Raw genomic sequence first — 20,590 nt, 5'->3', positions numbered from 1 at the left:
GCAGCCGTGATCGTATAGTGGTTAGTACTCTGCGTTGTGGCCGCAGCAACCCCGGTTCGAATCCGGGTCACGGCATAGTGAAACTCTAAAAAGTTAGTTTTTAATGTTGTCTGAAAAGAATTCTCGCCAACTCAATCCGTTATGGAAGTACAGCAAAAACGTAGGGCTAGTGGCGTAATGGATAACGCGTCTGACTACGGATCAGAAGATTCTAGGTTCAACTCCTGGCTAGCTCGCCATAATTGTTTCTTGACATTCTGGAAATATTAGTTTGTTGGGGAAGAACAGTGAACAGCAATAATTCTTTATAGACCATGAAACAACATGTTTGGAAATATGAGTTTCTGGTGTTATTTTGAGCTAAGAATTTACCTTGCAACTAAACATTTGACAAATCTGAAAGCAACGTTGTTCGAATCCGGGTCGCAGCAAGTGGAAACTATACCAGTCTAATCCGAAAGCAACTTCATTCCAGTTGATCATTTATCATTCATTCCAGCCGTGATCGTATAGTGGTTAGTACTCTGCGTTGTGGCCGCAGCAACCCCGGTTCGAATCCGGGTCACGGCAAGCTTTTTGTCTTTTCTGAAAAGAATCAACAAGGTGGCTGTACTGCTAGGTAGCTGACATTGTAGGGCTAGTGGCGCAATGGATAACGCGTCTGACTACGGATCAGAAGATTCCAGGTTCAACTCCTGGCTAGCTCGCCATAATTCTTTATAGACCATGAAACAACATTTTTGGAAATATGAGTTTCTGGTGTTACTTCAAGCTTAGCAGCCGTGATCGTATAGTGGTTAGTACTCTGCGTTGTGGCCGCAGCAACCCTGGTTGAATCCGGGTCACGGCATAGTGAAACTCCCAAAAGTTAGTTTTTAATGTTGTCTGAAAAGAGTTCTCGCCAACTCAATCCGTTATAGAAGTACAACAAAAATGTAAGGCTAGTGGCGCAAAGGATAACGCGTCTGACTACGGATCAGAAGATTCCAGGTTCGACTCCTGGCTAGCTCGGCATAATTCTTTATAGACCATGAAACAACATGTTCAGAAATATGAGTTTCTGATGTTATTTTGAGCTAAGAATTTACCTTGCAACTAAAAATGAGACAAATCTGAAAGCAATGTTGTTCGAATCCGGGTCACGCCAAGCTTTTTGTCTTTTCTGAAAACAATCAACAAACTGGCTGTACTGCTAGGTAGCTGACATTTACCTTGTGACTAAAAATTTGACAAATCTGAAAGCAACATTGTTTCTGACTACGGATCAGAAGATTCTAGGTTCGACTCCTGGCTAGCTCGCCATAATTGTTTCTTGACATTCTGGAAATATTAGTTTGTTCACTTTCACTTTATCCAACTATTCTCGCCAACGCAATCCGTTATGGAAGTACAACAAAAATGTAGGGCTAGTGGCGCAATGGATAACGCGTCTGACTACGGATCAGAAGATTCCAGGTTCGACTCCTGGCTAGCTCGCCATAATTCTTTATAGACCATGAAACAACATTTTTGGAAATCTGAGTTTCTGGTGTTATTTCAAGCTAAGCAGCCGTGATCGTATAGTGGTTAGTACTCTGCGTTGTGGCCGCAGCAACCCCGGTTCAAATCCGGGTCACGGCATAGTGAAACTCTAAAAAGTTAGTTTTTAATGTTGTCTGAAAAGAATTCTCGCCAACTCAATCCGTTATGGAAGTACAGCAAAAACGTAGGGCTAGTGGCGCAATGGATATTCTGGAAATATTAGTTTGTTGGGGAAGAACAGTGAACAGCAATAATTCTTTATAGACCATGAAACAACATGTTTGGAAATATGAGTTTCTGGTGTTATTTTGAGCTAAGAATTTACCTTGCAACTAAACATTTGACAAATCTGAAAGCAACGTTGTTCGAATCCGGGTCGCAGCAAGTGGAAACTATACCAGTCTAATCCGAAAGCAACTTCATTCCAGTTGATCATTTATCATTCATTCCAGCCGTGATCGTATAGTGGTTAGTACTCTGCGTTGTGGCCGCAGCAACCCCGGTTCGAATCCGGGTCACGGCAAGCTTTTTGTCTTTTCTGAAAAGAATCAACAAGCTGGCTGTACTGCTAGGTAGCTGACATTGTAGGGCTAGTGGCGCAATGGATAACGCGTCTGACTACGGATCAGAAGATTCTAGGGTCGACTCCTGGCTAGCTCGCCATAATTCTTTATAGACCATGAAACAACATGTTTGGAAATACGAGTTTCTGATGTTATTTTGAGCTAAGAATTTACCTTGCAACTAAAAATTAGGCAAATCTGAAAGCAACGTTGTTCGAATCCGGGTCACGGCAAGTGGAAACTATAATAAGACAAATCCGAAAGCAACTTTATTCCAGTTTATCTTGAAGTGATAACTCAAGGTCGTATTTTGTATCGTTCACTCCCAAGAGACAGCCGTGATCGTATAGTGGTTAGTACTCTGCGTTGTGGCCGCAGCAACCCCGGTTCGAATCCGGGTCACGGCAAGCTTTTTGTCTTTTCTGAAAAGAATCAACAAACTGGCTGTACTGCTAGGTAGCTGACATTTACCTTGTGACTAAAAATTTGACAAATCTGAAAGCAACATTGTTTCTGACTACGGATCAGAAGATTCTAGGTTCGACTCCTGGCTAGCTCGCCATAATTGTTTCTTGAACATTCTGGAAATATTAGTTTGTTCACTTTCACTTTACCCAACCATTGGGAAAGAACAGTGCGAGTCAACAACCTTGCTGTACTGCTAGGTAGCTGACATTGTAGGGCTAGTGGCGCAATGGATAACGCGTCTGACTACGGATCAGAAGATTCCAGGTTCGACTCCTGGCTAGCTTGCCATAATTCTTTATAGACCATGAAACAACATGTTTGGAAATATGAGTTTCTGATGTCATTATGAGATAAGAATTTACCTTGCAACTAAAAATTAGACAAATCTGAAAGCAACATTGTTTCTGACTACGGATCAGAAGATTCTAGGTTTGACTCCTGGCTAGCTCGCCATAATTGTTTCATGAAGATGAAGCAACATTTTGGAAATATTGGATTGAAAGGTTCTTTCGAGCTAAAAATGACCTTGCAACTAATAATAAGACAAATCTGAAAGTTACGTTGTTGTGGTTTATCATGAAGTGATAACTGAAGGTCGTATTTTTTATCGTTCACTCACGATAAAATATTTTAAGATATTTTGAGCTACGAATTTACCTTGCAACTAAACATTTGACAAATCTGAAAGCAACGTTGTTCAAATCCGGGTCACGGCAAGTGGAAACTACAATAAGACAAATCCGAAAAGCAACTTTAGAGAAAGAATCAGAAAAGACAAAAAAGCTACCTGCAGTACTGCTCGGTAGCTGATATTGTAGGGCTGGTGGCGCAATGGATAACGCGTCTGACTACGGATCAGAAGATTCCAGGTTCGACTCCTGGCTAGCTCGCCAAAATTGTTTCATGAAGATGAAGCAACATTTTGGAAATATTAGATTGAAAGGTTCTTTCGAGCTAAATATGACCTTGCAACTAATAATGAAACAAATCTGAAAGCCATGTTGTTCGAATTCGGGTCACGGCAAGTGGAAACTATAATAAGATAAATCCGAAAGAAACTTTATTCCAGTTTATCTTGAAGTGATAACTAGGGGTCGTATTTTCTATCGTTCACTCACAAGAGACAGCCGTGATCGTATAGTGGTTAATACTCTGTGTTGTGGCCGCAGCAACTCCGGTTCGAATCCGGGTCATGGCAAGCTTTTTGTCTTTTCTGAAAAGAATCACCAAACTGGCTGTACTGCTAGGTAGCTGACATTTACCTTGCGACTAAAAATTTGACAAATCTGAAAGCAAGGTTCGACTCCTGGCTAGCTCGCCATAATTCTTTATTGACAAATCTGAAAGCAAGGTTCGACTCCTGGCTAGCTCGCCATAATTCTTTATAGACCATGAAACAACATTTTTGGAAATACGACTTCCTGATGTTATGTTGAGCTAAGAATTTACCTTGCAACTAAAAATTAGACAAATCTGACAGCAACGTTGTTCGAATCTGGGTCAAGGCAAGTGGAAACTATAATAAGACAAATCCGAAAAAGCAACTTTATTCCAGTTTATCTTGAAGTGATAACTAAAGGTCGTATTTTGTATCGTTCACTCACAAGAGACAGCCGTGATCGTATAGTGGTTAGTACTCTGCGTTGTGGCCGCAGCAACCCCGGTTCGAATCCGGGTCACGGCAAGCTTTTTGTTGTGTCTGAAAAGAATCGACAACCTGGCTGTACTGCTAGGTAGCTGACATTGTAGGGCTAGTGGCGCAATGGATAACGCGTCTGACTACGGATCAGAAGATTCCAGGTTCGACTCCTGGCTAGCTCGTCACAATTGTTTAACATTTGGAAGTGTTCGTTTGCAAGGTCCTTTCGAGCGAAAAATGACCTTGCAACTAATCACAACACAAATCTGAACGCAATGTTGTTGTGGTTTATCATGAAGCGTTAACTGAAGGTCGTATTTTTTTTATCCTTCTCTCACAATAGACAGCCGATAGAATCCAGGTCAAATAATGTATAATATAATTACAAACAATATACATAACACATGCAAGCCATGTAGATAAATCATGCCAGAGACTTTTAAATATCTACCGCCACAATATCGGAGGACCGAAATGCTCAACCCAGAGACTGATAGAGAAAAAGTTCTCATGAAAACAGAAGCACACAAACAAACACAGATTTAATGACTAATGCCCCTAGAGTCCATATCTTGGCAGGCAACTCCTCACCTAATGATAAACCATCCTTGCAAAAAGGTAACAATCCTGGCTCAGGCAGGCACTATACAGGCTCGCTGATGGAAACACCTGAATGGAGACAAATTATCTTCCGTGGCCCAGAGGAGCCCTTCCAATTCCTGCGGCAACACAGTAATACTTTACTGCTATGTGGATCACAATTTTGTTCCACCGGTTCCCGAGATCTTTAAAATGATCAATACTGGAATGAAAAAAAAAACTGTTGTACATCATCTAACATGTTCCCCGCCTTTGGCTAGGAAATCCTAAAGACATCTAGAAATATAGCAGGTATTCTCAACTGGTGGGTTGGGAGCCAGAAGTGGGTCGTGGAGAGTAAGTCAAAAATTAATTCATTCATTTTCTACCGCTTATCCTCACAAGGGTTGTGGGGGTTGCTGGAGCCTATCCCAGCTGTCTTCAGGCGAAAGCCAATCACAGGGCACATATAGACAAACAACCAAAACCATTTGGAGTTGCTAATTAACCTAGCATGTTTTTGAAATGTGGGAGGAAACCGAGGGTCGCGGGGGTGCTGGAGCCTATCCCAGCTGTCTTCGGTGCGAGAGGGTTCAGGGTACACCCTGGACTGGTGGCCAGCCAATCACAGGGCACATATAGACAAACAACCATTCACACTCACATTCATACCTATGGACAATTTGGAGTCGCTAATTAACCTAGCATGTTTTTGGAATGTGGGAGGAAACCGGAGTACCCGGAGAAAACATGCAAACTCCACACAGAGATGGCCGAGGGTGGGATTGAACTCGGGTCTCCTTGTAGTGAGGTCTGTGTGCTAACCACTCGACCGCCGTGCAGCCTAAAAATATCCTATATCCTATATCAAATAAAAATTATTTTGATAAAAACATGTTGCAACTTAATGCTCATTGGAAATAAATTCATCATTTTCCACCGCTTTTCCTTACGAGGGTCGCGGGGGTTGCTGATGCCTATCCCAGCTGTCTTCGGGCGAGAGGCGGGTACACCCTGGACTGGTGGCCAGCCAATCACAGGGCACATATAGACAAACAACCATTCACACTCACATTCATACCTATGGACAATTTGGAGTTGCTAATTAACCTAGCATGTTTTTGGAATGTGGGAGGAAACCGGAGTACCCGGAGAAAATCCCGCGCATGCATTTTGATAAAAACATGTTGCAACTTGGAAATAAATTGCATTTACCAAATAGTTGTACGTTTTAACAATCAGCAGTATAAATAATTGATGAAGATTCATTGGCTCAACCCTGCTGAATAAAGACGTACTAATGAGGGGGTTCAAAACCAAATGACTTTGGTGGGCATCTGGATGATTATGCATTTTCCAGAACTATTTCAGCACATTTGTTAATGTCGCTTATGAAAAGATTTATCACAGCCCAAATTATGGACCAGTTGCGGCAATTGCACTAAAGCGCTTCTATCGGTGCGCCCCCAGCTTTCTAATCACCCATTCTGTAGTTTCCCCTTTAGTTCTGCCCTTGATTTTATTGACAGCTCGGTTCAGCCATCCTCAACAGTAGCTATCAAAACAGCAGCTGGGGTCTATATTTTCCACCCATGTGCCAGTGGGGGACTAATGACAGTAATCAGAGAGAAAGGATTTGAGACAGACCGGATATAAAATGCACAACCTCTAAATGGCTGCCAAATGTAATGAATTTGAGACGACATATGGTGGCATCTTTCACTCTTATTGTCGTTCAACCGTTCCCTTTGATTTACCGTCATTACCTAGAAGACACATTTGCAGAAATACAGAAGGCAAATTCTGCTTATAGTTTATTTTAGCATCTTCTGAATGACTTTTATTTGTATTGTACTTCATTTAGCTACTTTTATACTTGGAAATATATATATATTAATTTTTATTTATTTATTATATATATATATATATTAAGTTTTATTTTATTTTATATATAATTTTTTTATACGAGTTCCTCGTATTTTGGTTACTTTATCTCAGTGATTGTCAACTAGTGTACCGTGAGAAATATCCAATATCATTTTTTTTAAAGTTTACATGCTCACGGTACACTATTATAAAAAAATATATATAAAATAAAAATTTACAAATATATACATAATATAAAAAAAATTATACATATTATTTTTTTAAATATTATATATAGGAACTCGTATAAAAATATATATAAAATTATATATAAAATAAAAATTTACAAACATATATATAATATTTTAAAAAATTATATACATATATAATTATTTTAAATATTATATGACTTATATTTTTATTGTACTTCATTTAGCTACTTTTACACTTGGATATATATATATATATATATATATATATATATATATATATATATATATATATATATATATATATATATATATATATATATTTTAAATATTATATATATATATTTTTTTTTAAATTTGTATTTTATTTTATATATAATTTTTTATACGAGTTCCTCGTATTTTGGTTACTTTATCTCAGTATGTATATGTATTTTTTATATGTAAAATTATATGTTAAATTATATACATATATAATTATTTTAAATATTATATATATCGGAACTCGTATAAAAAAATTATATATAAAATTATATATAAAATAAAAAATTATAAATATATATATAATATTTAAAATATATATATATATGTATATATATAATTATTTTAAATATTATATATATAGGAACTCGTATATATAAAATTATTAAAATATAAAATATTATATACAAAATAAAAATTTACAAATATATATATATAATATTAAAAAAATTATATATATATACACATATATGTCAACTAGTGTACCGTGAGAATGTAAACTTAAAAAAAATGATATTGGATATTACTCACGGTACACTAGTGGACAATCACTGAGATAAAGTAACCAAAATACTCGTATAAAAAATTATATATAAAATAAAATACTAATTAAAAAAATATATATATAATATTTAAAAAAAAAAATATATATATAGTATATTTCCAAGTATAAAAGTAGCTAAATGAAGTACAATACAAATATAAGTCATTCAGAAGATGCTTTGAAAGACACTGACATGTAGCATTCTACACTGTCGGGATGCGTGAGAGGCACTTTCACTGCCAATATGTACCAATGTGTCGTATTTCACATGCAATTTGACTCTTGTATGCTTCACTGCTCTCCAGTTTGCTGTATTCCGTACGTTTCACTTTCTTGTTCAGCCTGCTGATATTACTGCTGATATGATGAAATGTACCTCTAGCAGTTACTACACATACAGTAAGTAACCTGGCATAAACGGGTAAGACTCTGATCTTCTTCCATCTTAGACAAGTTCCGTTGGTAGTCAACATTGTCAGCCAACTGTTCTGTTTGGGGGAATCTGTAAAAATGCGTGTTGTGACTCAATACCTGTCGTCAATTCTTGATTCTGTTGATCCATAAAGTTGTCCAATCATTGTGTCCCGTGTCCATATTGCCGTTCAAGATAACGCACATGTTTTTTTTTTTCCTCCAGTCTATTTTTGAAGATTGGGTCCACATACTGCATGCCTCAAAAGACCGACCACTGTCTGGAGAGGTCATTTCTGTCACAGGTCATAAATGGTGGAAGTATTCCCAAGTCTAAGCAGCTCCAACAGGAATACGTGGGGAGGGGGGGAAAAACTGAAGGCAAAGATATCTGGAAAATCAGCTGCGTTTATCTTTGGTGGAACATAAGACCTGTTGAAGGAAGGTGTGTGATTAATATCTTGACTGGGGAGGGGGGATAACTTTTTTTTTAATGCATGCAACCCCTCCATGCCCATTACAAATTCTTGTTTTCAGTCAGTTCACATAAACCTGCATGCCACATATTAGGAATTTGATCGGAGGTGCTTTTTGCAAACCCTTCACTGAACTCAATGATGTCGTCGTGTTTTCCGTGGCTGGGAGTCGAAAAATGAGGCAAACTCACTCTTTGAGCCACCGGTTGGAACTCCTGGTTCGTTGCAGCAAAATACCACACAAGACTTTCCTCTTTCTTTGGGAGTTTGTTCAGTCAGAAATCCATGGCAGTAAAAACCAGCAGTGTTTGTGACTAAATACATTTGATGGGTGGCGCTTCATTATTGGTTGGAACCATGTGACCTCACATGGCAGTCGGTGTCACTTCTGCGTTCAATATTGGGGGTAAACATTCAACGCGGCTACCATTCAGTTACCACAGAGAAGTACAATTATAATATCTTAAAAAAAAAAAAAACAACTGAATTTGACGGAATCGATACATTCGAATCGATTCATTCGAAGAAAGACCTTTCTGAAACGATTTTCCCATCATCAAGACTTCCTTTGACACTTGCAGGGAATTCACCAACTACAAAAGAATGGCGAACATCATTTCTTTACATCTGGTTGGGTCAGCAAATTATGGGTTAAGACCATAAAATACAATATTGGGCTTATTAGTGTCTGGGTAAGTACCGTATTTGATAGCCGTTTATGCATGTCCGATCTTTTCCATATTCTTCTTCTGCAGTATTTTTGCTGTCATATATAACCCGGCATGTGCTGTTGTTTTAATGCTGTGGATGTCATCAATTTTTCATTTTTTTTTAAATTAGTTATCCTGCAAAGTTTCGATTTTGTCGATGGCAAGCAAATGTTTCAGCTCCCATTTTGAGTTGGAAGTCTTCACAAGCATTTTTTTAAGGAATTCTTTCTGCATTTCAGAATTTCAACTTTGGTTTTAGTATAAATTTAGCTTGTTATTAGTCCCTGTTGACTAAAGTGTGTTGTCAAATGTACGTCGCCTAATTAAAAGTAGCTTTAGGTACTTAACAAGGATAAGGATGCAAGATCTGGGCTAGAATCAGAAAATCTAAAATTTCGGCTCTGGGAGTGAGAGTAAAAAGGCAAACAAAAAAATGAAGCTGTGGCGGTACCTTATATTATAAATGTGCAACAAACATAGAACAATGCAAACATATTAAGATAGGATTAGCCATTCACACACACATTAATTCCCAATAACAATTCCAGTGAAATCAATATACAATACGGTGCATTCATTAAATATACAAACGAAGGTTGGGGACTAAAAGTCCCAGGGCATACGACAACAGTTCAATGGCCCAGCCATTGAGTGTCCAGAGAGTCAAGGTTGAACTTGAGGGACTTGAGTTTATATGGAAGAGCCAATGAGCATTGAGGAACGAGAGGAACGGAAGAAAAGGGAACGGCTGCAAAGCCTCCTACCGGCCCGACCAGAACACGTGGATGCCAGCTCCTCATGTAGGAATCCGGGCTTCAAGCTTTTAGGCGGGTTGCCTTAGTGCAGAGTTCCGAGCTCGCCATCTAAACCTGGCCTATATAAAAAAAAGACCAGTATTAATTAATCAATGTGCACACACAAAACATTTCAATCACTATACGTATAATACAAGTCATAGCATAAGCATGATTGCCATAGGAAATTATTCATTATAATAATAAAAAAGTGGTTAGTGCAGGCCTCACAGCTAGGAGACCCGAGTTCAATCCCACCCTCGACCATCTCTGTGTGGAGTTTGCATGTTCTCCCCGTGCATGCGTGGGTTTTCTCCGGGTACTCCGGTTTCCTCCCACATTCCAAAAACATGCTAGGTTAATTGGCGACTCCAAATTGTCCATAGGTATGAATGTGAGTGTAAATGGTTGTTTGTCTATATGTGCCCTGTGATTGGCTAGGCCACCAGTCCAGGGTGTACGCCACCTCTCGCCCGAAGATAGCTGTGATAGGCTCCAGCACCTCCCTTGTGAGGATAAGCAGTAGAAAATGAATGACTGACTAATAAGTAATAAATAACAGTGTATGGCAGACAAAATTAGCAGCAATAAAAACTTAAAGTGCGTTAATAAAATGGTACCAACTATTGCAAAAAATGGGCTTCAAAATGCCTCAGACCACAATAAGTTCCTTTACAATTTCATGGAATATTGAGAGAACACGCTGATATCAAAAACTCACTAGTAGAACGCTGCTAATGCAGTTAGCAAAGAAATACAAACAAACACTCACCAGTTCCGTAGTTCTTATCAAAGTAATGCTCCTTCCAATGCGGCGTCGCGCAGGTGGGCGGCCTCTACACTCAACGACAACGCATGCATTAAGTTTAGACTTTTATTGTGAAATAATGACGACGCCATCAACTTTGACATACCGGCGGCAACTCTTTCCAAGCGTGTCCCTCATCGTTACCGGCGCGTAAATCTCTTCCGGATTATATACAACACTGATTGGGGGAGCACAGTCACATGACTTGGTGACACACCATTACGTGACGTAGGGACGTCGAACCACCGTGACGTCGCACGCACGGGTAATTTCATTCAATAATACTAATACTAATACTAATACTAATACTAATACTAATACTAATACTAATACTAATACTAATGCTAATGCTAATGCTAATGCTAATGCTAATGCTAATACTAATACTCATACTAATACTAATATAAATAATATAAATATAAAAATAATAATGATAATATAAAAAATAGTAAATTTAAAAATAATAATATAAATATAAAATTTAATTTAATACTAATACTAATATTAATACTACTACTACTACTACTAATAATAATAATTATATAAATAATATAAATATAAAAATAATAATGATGATATACAAAAATAATCATATAAAAAATAATAATATAAAAAATAATAATATAAAAAATAATATAAATAAATATAGAAATAATAATATAAATATAAAAATAATAATATAAATATATATATATTTTTTAATAAAAATAAACAACAATAATAATAAAACTTTTCTTTCTATCTGGGTTACAGTGTTCCAACTCGACGAAAGAGCAACACCTTTCTCTGCGCTTTGGTTGTGACATTGATTACCCTGACCATAAACAATAAACAATGAAATAGCTTCATTAAGAACTTTGTCCCGAGTTCTTCTTTCGCGGTTAATTGGTTCTAGACCCGACCGGGTTAGCTGAATTCCAGCGATATAGGATTAACTTTAGAAAAAAAATGCGATAGAGCGAGCGAGTGGTAATAGTACCGCGATATTGACTGTAATCTCATCAATCTGGTTGAAAAAGCATTCAGTCCCGCTGAAGAAAAGCTGACCAAATACACAACAGACGGCCGACCTGTCTTTTAATTTCTGCAGATAGCAGATGAGAGTCTTCCAGCCAAGATGGCAAACGGCCCCCAGCAGCTACACACTGCCATCCCTGGCTGGCTTCTGTTCAGTACTGTCTGAGGAGATCAACAACGACTTTGACAACTTAGGACCAGCAGTACTCCAAGCTGCTATTGAGGTACATTGATGTATTTTGGCATGGTCTAAAAAGAGAGACGCCCCGCAATGAGCAAACTGGCTCTGAATTAGAAAGATGCAGTGCCCAATTGGGCTGATGCTGAGTGCAGTAATGGTTTTTACAAGCTTGTTCTGTCAAGCAGAAGGTGCTCTACATCATACAGTAGACTTCAAGCTTTTTTTTTTCTCTCTGGATGAGAGAATAGAGTGTGGTCTTTTTGGAAGTAGACGAGGATTTGCTTGATGAAAGTGAAATATAATGTTCTGTCATCGTTTGTGTTAAATGCAACACCGGGATGTTGACTGTTTATGTTATGCTTCATATTTCATGACCTATGCTAATTGAATAGCTACGACTGAGGGGAAAAAAAATTACCAACATCAATCAGTTTGGTTCATTATAGAAGAGTCATGAATGTGTACCCGTAAAATATTAGAACCTATTTGGGTGGGTGAAAGAAGTTTGATGATGGTGGCGCTTCGCCAAGATTTGGATGGAAATTTCTCAAGATAAATTAAAATATTTGGCTTAACGGTGGTGCTAGAAAACAAGTCAGGGTTCATCAGTCATTTTCTACCGCTTATCCTCACGAGGGTTGTGGGAGTGCTGGAGCCTATCCAGGCCTGGACTGGTGGCCAGCCAATCACAGGGCACAAATATGATATAACAACAATTCAAGAAACAATACAAGCAGTTGATGTTTGCTAAATACAAGGATGACGAGTCTTGAACCAGTCATGATGTGCTATATATATCACTATATTGACACTTACTATGGAACCCATTATGTCATTGGATGGTCATATCACCTCGTACTTCGGTACGTGACAAAAAAAAAATTAAACTATATTAAGAAAGCAGGAAGTGAACAAATGTAACTTACTGATTGTAAAAGTACCAGATGGAGGGTCATTGTATGGTCATTGTATTACATTGTATGTAATGTCATTGTATGGTTAAAATAAAATAAAATAAAATAAAATAAAATAAAATAAAATAAAATAAAATAAAATAAAATAAAATAAAATAAAATAAAATAAAATAAAATAAAATAAAATAAAATAAAATAAAATAAAATAAAATAAAATAAAATAAAATAAAATACTTAAACTATACTAGGAAAGCCGGAAGTGAACAAATGTAACAGTTACTGATTGTAAAAGAACCAGATGGAGGGGTAGGATTTAATCAAATTAGCTTATTAAATTATTAAATATAAATAAATATTATTAAATATATATAATACATAAAATAAAATAAATACAAAATTAAATAAAAAAGAATAAAAAATAAAATAAAATAAATAATAAAAAAAACGAAAAAATAAAACCTTAAACTGTATTAGGAAAGCAGGAAGTGAACAAATGGAACAGTTACTGATTGTAAAAGTACCAGATGGGAGGGGTAGGATTTATTAAGCTTTGCTTCTTCCTACTCCTTTTGGACATGTGGAACTGTGAACTGTTTATGTGATGCATTCAATTGTAATCTGATGCATGTTCAAATCAAATAAAACCATTACCATTAACATTACAATTAACGGTCACAATTTTGTTCATTTTTATGGCATAGAAATGTGAGAGTTGCTTATTGTTGAAGTTTTCCTTGTCATAGTTTCAGAATAACCTACATATTTAATAACAACTGAAGCAACCCCACATATTTTTCAAAGACATCCGAACACAAACACAAACCCAACAAACCTGAAAAGATGAAAGAATATTATTACCCAAATGGTTTGAGACTTTGTGGATGGCGACAGATCGTTACCTGAGCTGAGGAACATGTCAAAAAAGAAAAACAAACAAATAATAAAATAAAGTACGCATTTTTACCAAACATCAAAATGCTATATGCGCTTTTGTGTGTCTGGGGACGACAATCTAACAGTTTACATTGTACCCCCTGATACACGTGCAGATCAGGGACATTGGAGAATTTGAAATGATGCTAGTCGTGACTGTGCCTACCGGAGCTCATTATCTGTGTAATGAACAGATCATCTGTGAAGGATGCCCCCACTGTGCCACTAAGACAGATGCTGACTGTTTATTAGCAGGGAAAGCAGTTGCGGATAAATACCAGCAGATGGCAGCAGATATACACCAAAGTACTCAACACATGACTACAACATGAAGTACACATGCCCAATATGAGATAATACATTTCATTCATTCATTCATTCATTTTCTACCGCTTTTTCCTCACGAGGGTCGCGGGGGGTGCTGGAGCCTATCCCAGCTGTCTTCGGGCGAGAGGCGGGGTACACCCTGGACTGGTGGCCAGCCAATCACAGGGCACATATAGACAAACAACCATTCACACTCACATTCATACCTATGGATAATTTGGAGTCTAATTAACCTAGCATGTTTTTGGAATGTGGGAGGAAACCGGAGTACCCGGAGAAACGGAGTACTTTTACTGATTGTAAAAGTACCAGATGGAGGGTCATTGTATGGTCATTGTATTACATTGTATGTAATGTCATTGTATGGTTAAAATAAAATAAAATTAAATAAAAAACCTAAACTATACTAGGAAAGCAGGAAGTGAACAAATGTAACAGTTACTGATTGTGATGGATAATTTGGAGTCTAATTAACCTAGCATGTTTTTGGAACGTGGGAGGAAACCGGAGTACCCGGAGAAAGTAAGAAAAGCAGGAAGTGAACAAATGTAACAGTTACTGATTGTAAAAGTACCAGATGGAGGGTCATTGTATGGTCATTGTATTACATTGTATGTAATGTCATTGTATGGTTAAAATAAAATAAAATAAAATAAAAAACCTAAACTATACTAGGAAAGCAGGAAGTGAACAAATGTAACAGTTACTGATTGTGATGGATAATTTGGAGCCTAATTAACCTAGCATGGAATGTGGGAGGAAACCGGAGTACCCGGAGAAATTAAAAAAAGCAGGAAGTGAACAAATGTAACAGTTACTGATTTGTAAAAGTACCACGCATGCACGGGGAGAACATACAAACTCCACACAGAGATGACCGAGGGTGGAATTGAACATTAGTCTCCTAGCTGTGAGGTCTGCGCCCCAACCACTAGTCCATCGTGCCGCCCTAGATCCTACATTCATCTTAGTAAATATATACATTATGATGTTGTTTATACGCTGTATCTTATTCGATTCCACAGCTGTACCCAACGTTGTGTTTGCTTTCTGGATTCTGTACATGACGGCGAATCTTTGAACATGATTTAGTATCCGTGATTGAAAGGAACCAGAGCAGAACCCAGTGGCTTCATTACTGATCGTCCCAGATCTCTGAATGACACAGTTTTTCCCACATGGATGAAAGAAATAATATGCAGTCAAACCTTACAAAAATCTTTTTAAATATTGAATGGACTCGGTGCCTCCTTTTTTCCCCCCGTCTAGTTATCCGTGTTATGGGTACTGTCCTAATTGATTATATAATATAAAGAGTTTACACTATACTGTTGTATGTAAAGTACGGTCAGATCTTAGTTGATGGTATGGTATGATGTCACAATTGCTGATCCAACCCGGACTATGATCCCTTACCGCAACACAGTTATGACCTCTAAGATTTAGTCCTGCAATCACAATGTCATTCTTCCATCCATTACCAAGAGGTCATGACTATACTGAGTATTGGAATGTTAATTGATTGGTTAATTGGAAGCTTTTACCCTTATAGTCAACTGAGTTGCAGTGCTTTCAATACTGTTGACACTCCGCCTGTCTATCTTGCAATGTTCTACTCTACCATCGCTTGGGACTGAGACTGAGATAATGGAAGTCAATCATTTTGGGGGGTAGAGACTCACCTCACTGAGGGAACAGTTTGTTTTCCAGCATAGAAGAATTGTGAGAACTGATTGGGAGGTGCTGACTGTGACATCAGTGTTGGAGGTCCTGGTCTAGAAATGGCCATAGGAATCACATCATCTGCGAAATATAGTAGAAATATAGTAGAAATATAGTATTTGCGTCAGAGATGTTTTTCATGTTCGAAATAAAGAAGAAGAAGAAAAAAATCTAAAGTCTAAAGGTGACTATAGGGGTGTTAGTTCATCTGTAGAGGGCTCTAATAATGTTAAAAATGAAAATTCGCTTATCGTGGTTTGAACATGTGTACGTTTATATATAAATAGATATTTTTTGTTGTATTGATTTTGGTTGGTTTGTGGCGCTTTGGATGATTTTCATGTTCAAAATAAAGAAGAAGAAGAAAAAAATACAAGTCTAAAGGTGACTATAGGGGTGTTAGTTCATCTGTAGAGGGCTCTAATAATGTTAAAAATGAAAATTCGCTTATCGTGGTTTGAACATGTGTACATTGAAAAGAACAGTTTTTTTTATTTGCATTGATTTTGGTTGGTTTGTGGTGCATTGGATTTTTTTCATGTTCGAAATAAAGAAGAAGAGTCTAAAAGTGACTATAGGGGTGTTAGTTCATCTGTAGAGGGCTCTAATAATGTTAAACATGAAAATTCGCTTTTTGTGGTTCAAACGTGTGTGTACTTTATATATGAATAGATATTTTTAATTGTATTGATTTCGGTTGGTTTGTGGTGCATTGGATGTATTTCATGTTGAAATAAAGCACAAGAAGAAAAAATATGAGTCTAAAAGGTGACTATAGGGGTGTTAGTTGAATTGTAGAGGGCTCTAATAGTGTTAAAAATGAAAATTTGCTTATCGTGGTTCGAACATGTGTACGTTGATATATAGATAATACTTGTATTTGTATTGATTTTGGTTGGTTTGTGGTGCATTGGATGTATTTCATGTTGAAATAAAGCACAAGAAGAAAAAATATGAGTCTAAAAGGTGACTATAGGGGTGTTAGTTGAATTGTAGAGGGCTCTAATAGTGTTAAAAATGAAAATTTGCTTATCGTGGTTCGAACATGTGTACGTTTATATATAGATAATATTTGTATTTGTATTGATTTTGGTTGTTTGTGGTGCATTGGATGTTTTTCATGTTCGAAATAAAGAAGAAGAAAAAAAATATGAGTCTAAAGGTGACTATATGGGTGTTAGTTCATCTGTAGAGGGCTCTAATAATGTTAAAAATGAAAATTCGCTTATTGTGGTTCAAATATGTGTACGTTTATATATAAATAGATATTTTTAGTTGTATTGATTTTGGTTGGTTTGTGGCGCTTTGGATGTTTTTCATCTTCTAAATAAATAAGAAGAAAAAAAATACGAGTCTAAAGGTGACTATAGGGGTGTTAGTTCATCTGTAGAGGGCTTTAATAATGTTAAACATGAAAATTCGCTTTTTGTGGTTCAAACGTGTGTGTACGTTTATATATGAATAGATATTTTTAATTGTATTGATTTCGGCTGGTTTGTGGCGCATTGGATGTTTTTCATGTTCGAAATAAAGAAGAAGAAAAAATATATAAGTCTAAAGGTGACTATAGGGGTCTTAGTTGAATTGTAGAGGGCTCTAATAGTGTTAAAAAAGAAAATTTGCTTATCGTGGTTCGAACATGTGTACGTTTATATATAAATATATATTTTTAGTTGTATTGATTTTGGTTGGTTTGTGGTGCATTGGATGTATTTCATGTTGAAATAAAGCACAAGAAGAAAAAATATGAGTCTAAAAGGTGACTATAGGGGTGTTAGTTGAATTGTAGAGGGCTCTAATAGTGTTAAAAATGAAAATTTGCTTATCGTGGTTCGAACATGTGTACGTTGATATATAGATAATATTTGTATTTGTATTGATTTTGGTTGTTTGTGGTGCATTGGATGTTTTTCATGTTCGAAATAAAGAAGAAGAAAAAAAAATATGAGTCTAAAAGGTGACTATAGGGTGTTAGTTGAATTGTAGAGGGCTCTAATAGTGTTAAAAATGAAAATTTGCTTATCGTGGTTCGAACATGTGTAAGTTTATATATAGATAATACTTGTATTTGTATTGATTTTGGTTGTTTGTGGTGCATTGGATGTTTTTCATGTTCGAAATAAAGAAGAAGAAAAAAAATATGAGTCTAAAGGTGACTATAGGGGTGTTAGTTCATCTGTAGAGGGCTCTAATAATGTTAAAAATGAAAATGTGCTCATCGTGGTTCGAACATGTGTTTGTGTATAGATAATATCTGTATTGATTTTGGTTGGTCTGTGGTGCTTTGGATGTTTTTCATGTTCGAAATAAAGAAAAAGAAGAAAAAAATATTTGTCTAAAGGTGACTATAGGGGTGTTAGTTCATCTGTAGAGGGCTCTAATAATGTTAAAATGAAAATTCGCTTATTTTGGTGTCGTCTGGAACCAATGAACCACTCAACCTGGCCTTTTTGTGTCGTGAAAGTGATCCATCCATCTATTTTTGATAACTTGCATAAACAAATAACCAATGCACCTTTGAATAATCAAAGTTGTTAAAATTCTTGTCATTTATTACCGATAACTACCACCATGTAAAATAAAAGAATGACTTGAAACAAACCACTAAAGGTCGCAGTAATGCACTGGATCATATCATGAATTGCTAATGCATGAAGTGCTAAAGCCCAGTGTGGGGCTGGGGGCGGGGGGGGGGGGGGGGATTATCCCGCCGACATACGAGGTGATGGAACCAGCCTCGTGTGAGCGTGTCCTCTGGGTCTTCTGCCTGTTTGAGGTGCAGGCCACAGATTTTCTATTGGCAAGATGTAAATGAACAGAGTGAAAACGCAATTCAACAAACACAGAATATGATTTTCTCCATATGCTATAACACCGAAGCAATAAGCCCGGCAGCCCGAAAGGGTCGAAAAAAATTGCAATTATTGTATGATACTGAATATGACAAATGAGACAGATGCTGTGATCATTTACCCAAAGGCGTGATATCTGCTCCACCTTATTACTACGTTCTCTTCAGCGAGCAATTAAACTATCTGACACGACAGGCTTAATGAACACATTTCTCTCTGTGGGTTTGGGAATTTGTAAGTTGTTATGTACGTTGTCTTATTTTTATTTTTCTCTCTGAATTAGCCGTGTAGACTGACAGCGCTAAACACAAACACACACATATATAAAAACATCAGAGAATTCCCTCCTGAGTCTTCAGCCGCAACAACAACATTACTACAGATATGATCACTCTGCTCCAAGCTCCAAGCGATGGGGGCCAGCTTGGCTCCCCGGCAGCCACGCCGAGCAGATAAATAAGAAGTCCAAACATTATCGCCTGCCCTCACCTCTGGGCCATATGTATCTTCACTTTTTTTTTTTCTTTGATGAAAGCAGCAGGTGGACAACCAAACAAGCAATATTCTTTACGGGGATACTTGCATCTTTTGTTTGTGGTTATTTTAACAAACTGTAGTTCATAAGGGCGACACGGCGGTCTAGTGGTTAGCGCGCAGACCTCACAGCTAGGAGACCAGGGTTCAATTCCACTCTCGGCCATCTCTGTGTGGAGTTTGCATGTTCTCCCCGGTACTCCGGTTTCCTCCCACATTCCAAAAACATGCTAGGTTAATTAGCGACTCCAAATTGTCCATAGATATGAATGTGAGTGTGAATGGTTGTTTGTCGATATGAGCCCTGTCTCATACTTGAGTATGTGATTGTTTACTTGCTGCACGGTGATCGAGTGGTTAGCGCGCAAACCTCACAGCTAGGAGACTCGAGTTCAATCCCACCCTCAACCATGCGTGGGTTTTCTCCGGTTTCCTCCCACATTCCAAAAACATGCTAGGTTAATTGGCGACTCCAATTGCACACATGCACACATTAGAGCGAACGTTGGTTGCAAATCTTTGCTCATGTAGTAAAAAAGCTGCACGGCGGTCGAGTGGTTAGCGGCAAGGCCTCACAGCAATGAGACCCGAGTTCAAGTCCCACATTTCAAAAACATGCTAGGTTAATTAGCGACTCCAAATTGTCCATAGGTATGAATGTGAGTGTGAATGGTTGTTTGTCTATATGTGCCCTGTGATTGGCTGGCCACCAGTCCAGGGTGTACCCCGCCTCTCGCCTGAAGTCGACTGGGATAGGCTCCAGCACCCCTGCGACCCTTGTGAGGAAAAAGCGGTAGAAAATGAATGAATGAATGAATGTTTTATAATTTTATAACAGCTAGGAGACCCGAGTTCGATTCCACCCTTGCCCATATCTGTGTGGAGTTTGCATGTTCTCCGCGTGCATGCGTGGGTTTTCTTCGACATTCCTCCCACATTCCAAAAACATGCTAGGTTAATTAGCGACTCCAAATTGTCCATAGATATGAATGTGAGTGTGAATGGTTGTTTGTCGATATGAGCCCTGTCTCATACTTGAGTATGTGATTGTTTACTTGCTGCACGGTGATCGAGTGGTTAGCGCGCAAACCTCACAGCTAGGAGACTCGAGTTCAATCCCACCCTCAACCATGCGTGGGTTTTCTCCGGTTTCCTCCCACATTCCAAAAACATGCTAGGTTAATTGGCGACTCCAATTGCACACATGCACACATTAGAGCGAACGTTGGTTGCAAATCTTTGCTCATGTAGTAAAAAAGCT

General features: G+C 37.6%; 13 non-coding genes across 13 annotated transcripts; all 13 read left to right on the top strand.

The window, feature by feature from the left end:
• The first annotated feature begins 3 nt into the window (after positions 1 to 3).
• On the top strand, positions 4 to 75 carry trnah-gug (transfer RNA histidin (anticodon GUG)). The gene has a single exon. It is a non-coding gene; the product is annotated as a tRNA-His (tRNA).
• An 88-nt stretch (positions 76 to 163) lies between these two features.
• Positions 164 to 236, top strand: trnar-acg (transfer RNA arginine (anticodon ACG)). The gene has a single exon. It is a non-coding gene; the product is annotated as a tRNA-Arg (tRNA).
• A 262-nt stretch (positions 237 to 498) lies between these two features.
• On the top strand, positions 499 to 570 carry trnah-gug (transfer RNA histidin (anticodon GUG)). Its single transcript has one exon. It is a non-coding gene; the product is annotated as a tRNA-His (tRNA).
• Positions 571 to 634: 64 nt separating this feature from the next.
• Positions 635 to 707, top strand: trnar-acg (transfer RNA arginine (anticodon ACG)). The gene has a single exon. It is a non-coding gene; the product is annotated as a tRNA-Arg (tRNA).
• Positions 708 to 938: 231 nt separating this feature from the next.
• trnar-acg (transfer RNA arginine (anticodon ACG)) lies at positions 939 to 1,011 on the top strand. Its single transcript has one exon. It is a non-coding gene; the product is annotated as a tRNA-Arg (tRNA).
• A 392-nt stretch (positions 1,012 to 1,403) lies between these two features.
• trnar-acg (transfer RNA arginine (anticodon ACG)) lies at positions 1,404 to 1,476 on the top strand. The gene has a single exon. It is a non-coding gene; the product is annotated as a tRNA-Arg (tRNA).
• A 72-nt stretch (positions 1,477 to 1,548) lies between these two features.
• On the top strand, positions 1,549 to 1,620 carry trnah-gug (transfer RNA histidin (anticodon GUG)). Its single transcript has one exon. It is a non-coding gene; the product is annotated as a tRNA-His (tRNA).
• Positions 1,621 to 1,972: 352 nt separating this feature from the next.
• trnah-gug (transfer RNA histidin (anticodon GUG)) lies at positions 1,973 to 2,044 on the top strand. Its single transcript has one exon. It is a non-coding gene; the product is annotated as a tRNA-His (tRNA).
• Positions 2,045 to 2,419: 375 nt separating this feature from the next.
• Positions 2,420 to 2,491, top strand: trnah-gug (transfer RNA histidin (anticodon GUG)). Its single transcript has one exon. It is a non-coding gene; the product is annotated as a tRNA-His (tRNA).
• Positions 2,492 to 2,764: 273 nt separating this feature from the next.
• trnar-acg (transfer RNA arginine (anticodon ACG)) lies at positions 2,765 to 2,837 on the top strand. The gene has a single exon. It is a non-coding gene; the product is annotated as a tRNA-Arg (tRNA).
• Positions 2,838 to 3,369: 532 nt separating this feature from the next.
• Positions 3,370 to 3,442, top strand: trnar-acg (transfer RNA arginine (anticodon ACG)). The gene has a single exon. It is a non-coding gene; the product is annotated as a tRNA-Arg (tRNA).
• Positions 3,443 to 4,164: 722 nt separating this feature from the next.
• Positions 4,165 to 4,236, top strand: trnah-gug (transfer RNA histidin (anticodon GUG)). The gene has a single exon. It is a non-coding gene; the product is annotated as a tRNA-His (tRNA).
• A 64-nt stretch (positions 4,237 to 4,300) lies between these two features.
• Positions 4,301 to 4,373, top strand: trnar-acg (transfer RNA arginine (anticodon ACG)). The gene has a single exon. It is a non-coding gene; the product is annotated as a tRNA-Arg (tRNA).
• Positions 4,374 to 20,590: the final 16,217 nt, after the last annotated feature.

The sequence above is a fragment of the Doryrhamphus excisus genome, chromosome 3 (assembly GCF_030265055.1).
Source record: "Doryrhamphus excisus isolate RoL2022-K1 chromosome 3, RoL_Dexc_1.0, whole genome shotgun sequence".
Taxonomy (NCBI): domain Eukaryota; kingdom Metazoa; phylum Chordata; class Actinopteri; order Syngnathiformes; family Syngnathidae; genus Doryrhamphus; species Doryrhamphus excisus.
Note: the sequence above shows the minus strand (reverse complement) of the source record. Positions and strands in the feature narration are given on the sequence as shown.